The sequence below is a fragment of the Miscanthus floridulus genome, chromosome 1 (assembly GCF_019320115.1).
Source record: "Miscanthus floridulus cultivar M001 chromosome 1, ASM1932011v1, whole genome shotgun sequence".
NCBI lineage: Eukaryota > Viridiplantae > Streptophyta > Magnoliopsida > Poales > Poaceae > Miscanthus > Miscanthus floridulus.
In genome coordinates this window covers 162,267,099-162,274,840 of record NC_089580.1, presented here as the reverse complement: position 1 = coordinate 162,274,840, position 7,742 = coordinate 162,267,099, and the positions used below count along the sequence as shown (strand labels likewise).

General features: G+C 46.0%; 1 long non-coding RNA gene across 1 annotated transcript; it reads right to left on the bottom strand.

The window, feature by feature from the left end:
* Positions 1-366: 366 nt before the first annotated feature.
* LOC136500110 (uncharacterized) lies at positions 367-1,315 on the bottom strand. The gene is made up of 3 exons (XR_010770000.1): positions 1,125-1,315; positions 918-981; positions 367-542 (listed from the first exon to the last, which is right to left on the bottom strand). It is a non-coding gene; the product is annotated as an uncharacterized lncRNA (long non-coding RNA).
* Positions 1,316-7,742: the final 6,427 nt, after the last annotated feature.

Below are 7,742 nucleotides of genomic sequence, written 5' to 3'. Positions count from 1 at the left end.
CTCATTTAGCTCGCGAGCGGCTCGCGAGCTGGCTCGAGTTGGCTCGTTATAGCTAACGAGCTAAAATCTTGGCTCGGCTCGGCTCGTTATCTTAACGAGCCGAGCCGAGCCGAGCCGAGTCGAGCCAGCCACGAGCCGAGCGAGCTAACGAGCTTCGAGTTTTTTGTCCAGCCTTAGACTGGTAGAAGACTTTTCTCGAATGACGGAGTAGGGTTGCGCGGCCAGTAGCGGAGACGCCTAACTCCGTAGGTTACTGCGCTGCTCTTAGTTCGGTTGTTTACTTTTACGTAATATCGAAGTTCGAAACAGACTGCTAGGAAGGTCCAGTCACAGCTGTAAGACTTTTTAGGGCGCTCATTAAAAACGTGTCATGTATGGTTAAACTCTTCTTCTTAATTACAATGATACACAAATTTTTTGCGTATTCGAGAAAAAATAGACGAATGGTTTTGCGTCTCATCCTTGCATTTGCTCTGGCGCGGTCATTGCAGCTTTCACGATCACAATTCCTACTGCGAGTGCCGATGTTTCCCTTTCATCACCTGAAATTCAGATGGTTCGGAATTTCATTTCATCTGAATCTGACCATGATATTGTGCGGTTGAGGCAGTGATGATATGGAATTTGACTTCAAAATGTATTGGGTCCTATTGCAGCGCATAGACTAATGTATTTTACACGAAGGGGTTAACTCTAGGAATGAAAACTGTCGAAAACGATAACTATGGTTTACATTTTGTATGAAGTATTGAAGCTGAATTGTTCTGAAAATTTAGAGTAATTCCAAATACCAAACATTTACTAGTACTAACAAGGAAGAAGCTTTCCTCCACCCCACCCACAAAGTATCAGTCGGAGTTTATGTTTTCTCCTAATCAAGATCCAGGTTGAAACGGAGAAGAAAGAACAAACATTACCTGAAGATTCTCACCGGATCACCGATCAGATCAGTTGATCAGGCTCGGCAGGTCATAGGATGATCTTCAGTAAGGATTGCCAAGTTGAACAGGATGTGCATAGGATCATCCAATGTGGTAGTTTGTAAACGAAAACCAGGATAAAGAGATAATTTAAATGGTTTTGAGAGTCGAAGGAGGCAATTTGTTCATGATCGAGGAGAATACCTGTAATCCTTCGTATGTAGACAAAAAATGATTTTTGAGGCGCAGGGCACAGGCATTTTGTATTGAACGCTGGTTTGAGCCGTTCGTAGGAAATATTCTGTCCAGAGAGCCAATGCAGCAGGTAGAAAGCCCAATTAATTTGGGCTACGTCTGACCGACGACCCATTTCCTCCGGACCATTCCTAGAGTGCCCTAAGACGGTCTTCAATGAGGAACCTATGGACACCTAAATCTAAAATACTCCCTCTATTCAAAAATTGGGGGTGTATTTGGGTGTGCCGCGATGACCAAGGAAAGCTGGCGCATGCAGGATTGCTCCTTAAATAGCTGTTTCCATTTACTCCGCCCGCGTCTGTTGGATTACCGAGCAAACAGTCCGCTAACCCCGCCCAAAACGCCGTTAGCGCGCGTGCTCAGCTTTCCTTTTCACCGCCCGAAATCTTCTTTCTTTCCTTTTCACCATGCCTGGCATCGCGCGCGCAATTCTCTTCCTTCCGTATTGCACTTCACTCTCAGCCATCGAGCCTTCATCGTCGTCGGTAGAATCTGGTGCCCAGTTGACGCCACGCACGTACGAGACCTTGCCGTCGCCGTCATGGCGATCCATCGTCTTGCAGCAGCGCGCCAGCGTGGAGCGACTCGCAGCGCGGCGGCGTGGCGGCGTGGAGCAACTCGCGACTCGGCGGCGTGGGGGCGTGGGGGCGTGGAGCAACTCGCGACTCGGCGGCGTGGCTCTCAGCGCGTACGTGACTCGGCGGCGGCGTGACTCGCGACTTCCTTTAGCGTGACTCTTATACTCCAGCGCGGCCAGGATCGCTAACGGGAGGGAACGGAGCGAGGCACTTGAAGCGACGGGAGACGGCGCTGCATGAATGCCGCGAAAGTTACGAGGAGGCCAAGTTTCGTACGATGAGCGCCGCGCATGGGGAAGAGGTCCATACATTATACGCCCCCAATTTTTGAAAAAAATTTTGGTAATACGCCCCCAATTTTTGAATGGAGGGAGTAGATAGTAAGAGATTTAAAATCAGCCTCCAACAGAGTACATATACGGGAGATCTATTTTGGGTTGCCTGAGAGGCACAACCCAAATATGGGCATCCTCTTTGCTGAAAACTCATTTGCAGAAAGGATTCTCTTTTGGGTCTTGTTGTTGGAGAAGATGCCGAATGTGTATTGAATATTTTGTCTGTAGCGCTACCCAAAGGACAAATGAGTCTTATATTTTAGGTGTTATTGTTGGTGATAGGCTAACAGGCCGTGTGAGTGACACTGACACACTAGGGTTTTTGGAGGTCGTGCAGTCATGCGTATAGACACAGTGCGGCTAGCGTGGAGAGCAATTCCCATATACAGCCTGTTTGGCTGGGGCTGAAACGATCGTATACGATCATAGATTATTACTGATGGCTAGTTTTGTGTGAGAAAAAAATACTGTTCTGACTAAAAATTTAGGATCGTTTAAGACCAAACGAACAGACCGATACCCTCCTACGCAATAGTAGTGGCACTGTTGTACGTGCCGTCCTAAAGTAATCAGTGATGGGGTCGTCGCGTCCATCGCTGGATCACAGGATCAGCAAGCAGTGAGCACCATCCCAGGACGTCGACACACGTCTGCTCCTCCTCCATTTCTTAATCCGTCCATTGACGGTGAAGCACGGGCAGCAGCGAACCCATCGATGGTCGTGTAAATTCTCGTGCGCCGGCAGCGGCAGGTCATCAGGTCAACCAGGGTTCCCCAGGCCCCAGCTCGTTCTGAGTTCTGACCGACCGACGTTCGCCCGCTCCTCAAAGGCCGAGACGAGACGAGGCGACGAGGTGGTCGAGCCGTGGCCAGTGGAGTGGTGGCCCGCTTCCAGGGTCCAAGGTCCAGGCCTCCAGCCCTCTACAGTTGACGCCCCCGTGCGTGCGCGTCCCGACTCCCGGCGTGCTCCGCAGCTCCGCACTCGGCACTGCTGCTCGCCTCGCCTGCTTGTGCAGTTTGTGGGCGGGCGGGCGGGCGGTCCGAGCAAGCGGCAGGCAGCGCACGTGAAGTTCCATGCGCCCGCGCCTGGGATTCCAGCAAAATATTTCGTGGGAACGGCGCTCGGATCCGCTCGTCTACGGGCTACGGCGCGCGAGGCCGCTTTTATTATTTCCATCGTGGAATGGAATGGGAGGGCGCCTCGGCATGTGCGGTCGTACGTGTAACGTGTTGGGGTTTTTACGGCGGTAACAACAGTTTGGACTCCTCCCATCAAATCGATCAGACAGAATATTTCGATCGCGTGAAGCGCATGAGCGCCAGCGGAAGTGACGCCGTGAGTTTTTAGCTCTTCGTTCCTTCAGCCGAGCAGGACTGCAGGAGCAAGGGCCAAGGGAGGCTAGGGAGCGGCCGGCCGCCGGCGGGAGCCTCGTTGTTAAGTGGATGTGACCAGGCGGCTCTAATTGCCCTGCCTTTTAAAGAAAAATGAGCTGAGTGGACGCGACCGATCGCCGCCGACGGAAGGACATGTTGCAATGCAACGGACATCTATAACACTAGATTAACGTTGTTAAATCCACCATGGAATCTTGACAGTGCATTTATTTGTTATTGTGGATGCTAATACACTTTTTTTATAAGTTTGATCAAAATTAGAAAAGTTTAACCCAAAATAAAAGTTAAACAATATTCATTTTTAGAACGGAGAGGTAATGCTTAGGTAGGCTTTAACTATATCTTGTTGGCAAAACTTAAACGCATGCTTGAAAACAAACTTAGCATTTTCTCCTTCCAAGCACCAATTTGTTTTTCCGTGTAGCGATGGAGAGTGGAGACACGAGGATGTGACTCCAGTATTTCCACCGTCATGAGATCAAATTCTTCTGGCCATGATTTACACACACTCGAGTACTTTCACCGTGATTATTATCTGTCACTGGTAAGTTAGTGTGGTGTACATGCACAATAGTGTTTATGTGACCACGTGTACGACATCTTGTATAATTGAAAGAAAATGAAAACTATTTTCTTATATTAGCACCATAACTAAGAGCAAGTTTGTCAGACTCCAGAAGAAGGTTTGTGAAAGAGTTTTTTTTACTAAGAAGTACTTCTTTGCTGATTCTATGAAATGATTCTCTGAAACGAACTAGGACTGGAAGCTAAAAAAAGTAGTTTATCCTGATTCACTCCACGCACAGAATCACTGTATAAGTTTATCCTAGATAATCAATTTCAGTCAAAAAATCACTTCTAAAATTATATGCATAGAGTTTATCATAGAGAATCAATCTTAGTCAAAGAGTCACTCCTCACAGAGAATCAACTTCCATAGATAATCTAGACTAGGAAGAGCTCTACCAAACTGGCCTAAACAACTTTACGACACTACTATATAATGGGCTATCTGTGGTTTGAGATATCATCTTGTCTTAGACCTTCTTTGGCAAGGCTTCTGTGAGAACTTCATCGGCTTAACTAAAAGGACTACCACATGAGCACGCACAAAAACAATTTCTAAAGCCAAAAAACAATAAAGTCGAAGCCGTTTAGGAGAGGTTACCAAACATGGCTTTTGTGATTTCTCAGTTTTCGGAGAAGCCCAAGCTCTGCCAAAGAAGGCCTTAGCTAAGTATGCCTTTGTGCTATACATTTCTCATGTTTATACAGTTAAAAATGCTTTGATAAAAAACTTTTATTAAATTCTCAAGAGCATTACATCGATTTGATACTTCATTTATCGTATGAACATCTATAATTATGAAGTAGTGATATGAACCAATGCATACTGTTTCTTAAACCAAACAAAGATGTAAGGGTGAGAAGAGGATGGATATATCATATATAGTCTCATTTCATAAATTAAACACCATACGAGTCAATACATGGGTTTAATTTGTTTTAAAGGAAATAAGACTAGAGCACTAAACTGCATTGCTGGAGTACCGAGTATGGCGCCCAAAGCTAACACCCTTCTCTAGATCTCAGCTGGAGTACCGAGTACACAGCTGACAAACTGCATTGCTTCTCTCCCAATCTCCCACGCCCCTCCCTGGACCGCTTGGCGCAAGCTCACACTCTATAGACTACAGCACTAGACCAAGGCCAGCTATAGCACATCGATCTCTTGAAAAGCCTGAAGAGATCAAATGCCCTTTAACTCCCCAAAAGATTTCCTGACCCCAAATCTCCATCTGCTGCAGCTTCTGCATGCATACACACACACACTGCCAAGTCTCCATGTCCGGCGCCCCCTGAGCCTGCTCTCTCCCTTTCTCTCTCCCCCCTCCCCCCTCCCCCCTCCTCCGTGGCCTTTTTATTCACTGCAGCACCCGTGCACAACAACACAGACACACGCAAAGGTGACCAACACTTGGGCTTGGAGAAGCTGAGGCGTTTTCGTTCTCCTTCGTGCCGCTCTGGCCGGCCGGCTGGTGCCTACCTAGCAAGCTCGATCGGTGTGTGCATTCTGGCAGTCTCTCTTCCTCGTCCTGAGCTTCATCACAGGCTACTTTCTTGCAGTTTGTGTGGGCACTGCTAATATTTGATGCCTCTTTCTCGCAGTGTTATCTCCACGAAGCTTGGAGTCGAATGGAAGCCACGATGAAGCTCTGCAACTTTGCGGTAAGCTTATCAAAACTTCAAGAGGTTATCTCTTCATATATGTTAGCCTTATTCTCCGTGTCTGTTTGATCTTGCACTTATGATACTCTTCCTGTTCTCTCATCAGACGGAGAGGAGCTCTGTGACCGGCAAGCCCCGTGAGCAGGAAGTGTCCGCTTGGCATGAAGAGCCGAAAGCGCGTACAGTTTGGCCACCAGGAGCAGCAGTTCAGATGGTCCATGCCTAATTTTACTACGGCGTTATTCTGATTGAGCTTTTCATTCAAGCCACCATCCTCATCCTTCTTCATATTCTTCGCAATGTCTGTGGTTCCGCAAGGTGAGGTCTTCTTGACCTTGCAAGACCTTTTCTTGACCTTGTAAGACCCAACTTTGCGATGCTTCTTTCCTTTGTCTCGACCTTCTCTGCCTCATACCTTCCACTTCGTTCTTACTTCTTTTCTACGTCTATCCCTTCTGAGCTGCGTGTCGAGCTATATGCTCACAAGTTTAGGAATTAGATTATAAGTATTTTACGGTATAGTTTTGTTCCGTGTGAGTGAATAGCTACTGTGGTGCTTTCATATGTGTAATGCTCTGAACTCGTGAAAACCCATATTTTGTTTTGATGGTGGAGTTCTGTAGATGAGAGACACAAAAAGTATGTACCTGTTGCGCCATGAGCCCATGATGCTCAGGCATGTGAAGTAGGCGCCTACTTGTAAGCTAGCTTCGTATGTATCCCATCAATCAATGGAATTAAGTTGGCAATGTACTGCTTGAAACATTTTGGATCCATGTCCTTTTTCTACTGTTGAGAACTGATCATTTGACACTGCAGACGCAATGCAAGACTAGCCTTGTTTAGATGCCATCCAAATTCCAAGTTTTTTCACTCTCTCCATCACATCAATTTTTAGCCACTTGCATGGAGTATTAAATGTAGGTAAAAAAAATAATAAAAATAACTAATTACACAGTTTAGTTGAAAATCACGAGATGAATCTTTTGAGTCTAGTTGGTCTACGATTGGATAATATTTGCTAAATAAGACGAAAGTGGTACTATTCATCAGGTTCAAGAAATTTGCAAAGTGAACGAGGCCCTGGTGAGTTGTCATTTCGTTTTGTTATGCTTCTACAGAACACAGCCCAATCCGAGGTTTCCTCCCTTCTCAAGTAATTCAAATTAAGCCGACAAGCACGGGTCGGTGAGGCCAATTAGGTTTGGCATTTCTTGTTCAACTAGGCCTATTGGGACAGTTAAATTTTGAAATAGGTCGAGCTCGTGACGAGTGTAATATCCATGACAGGAAAGAACTGAATAGATAGCTCCAAGAGAGTAGTACAATCCTGACCTAGCTGGAATCCAAGTGCTGTGTGATTGAAGGATGATGCACGACTGATGGTCGTGTTCCTGCCGCAGGATCGTCGTGCATGCAGTTGCATTGGGCACCTCACAAGGTTGAGCTTATCGCACTTTAGGGGCCGTGCGATGATATTTCTGATATGAAGCATCGATCGTCAGTGCTACGCATAATTGATGCGACACTAGGCAGATGCTAATTATTAGTTATTCCTGTTTTTCTTCTTCATTCATGCATGTTTGTTCGATCTACACTTCGCGTGGCCCTTTGCTTAGTGGAATCTATGCAACCAGATCCATCTCCAATCATCCTCATGGAACTGTGTATGCACAAGCTCAATCTGGACTCAGGTCCTATATATATTCGATTTAGCTAGATTGCAGTTTGTAACAATCCAAAGCTGGCCACATTGTTATAATCTAACCTCCCACTAGCTTACAAATTGTAACAATATGCAATCCACATAATATTGGCAAGCTAAAACAAACATGGCCAGACAATACAAGCCTCAACCACAATATATATTTTTATTAGGGCTTTCCTAGAGTTGTTTTTAGGCCCAGTTTAGTTCCCTTCCAAAACGTTAAATTTTTCAAGATTTTCCGTCACATCGAATCTTTGGACGCATGCATGAAGCATTAAATATAAATAAAAAATAAAACTAATTACACAGTTTAGACGAA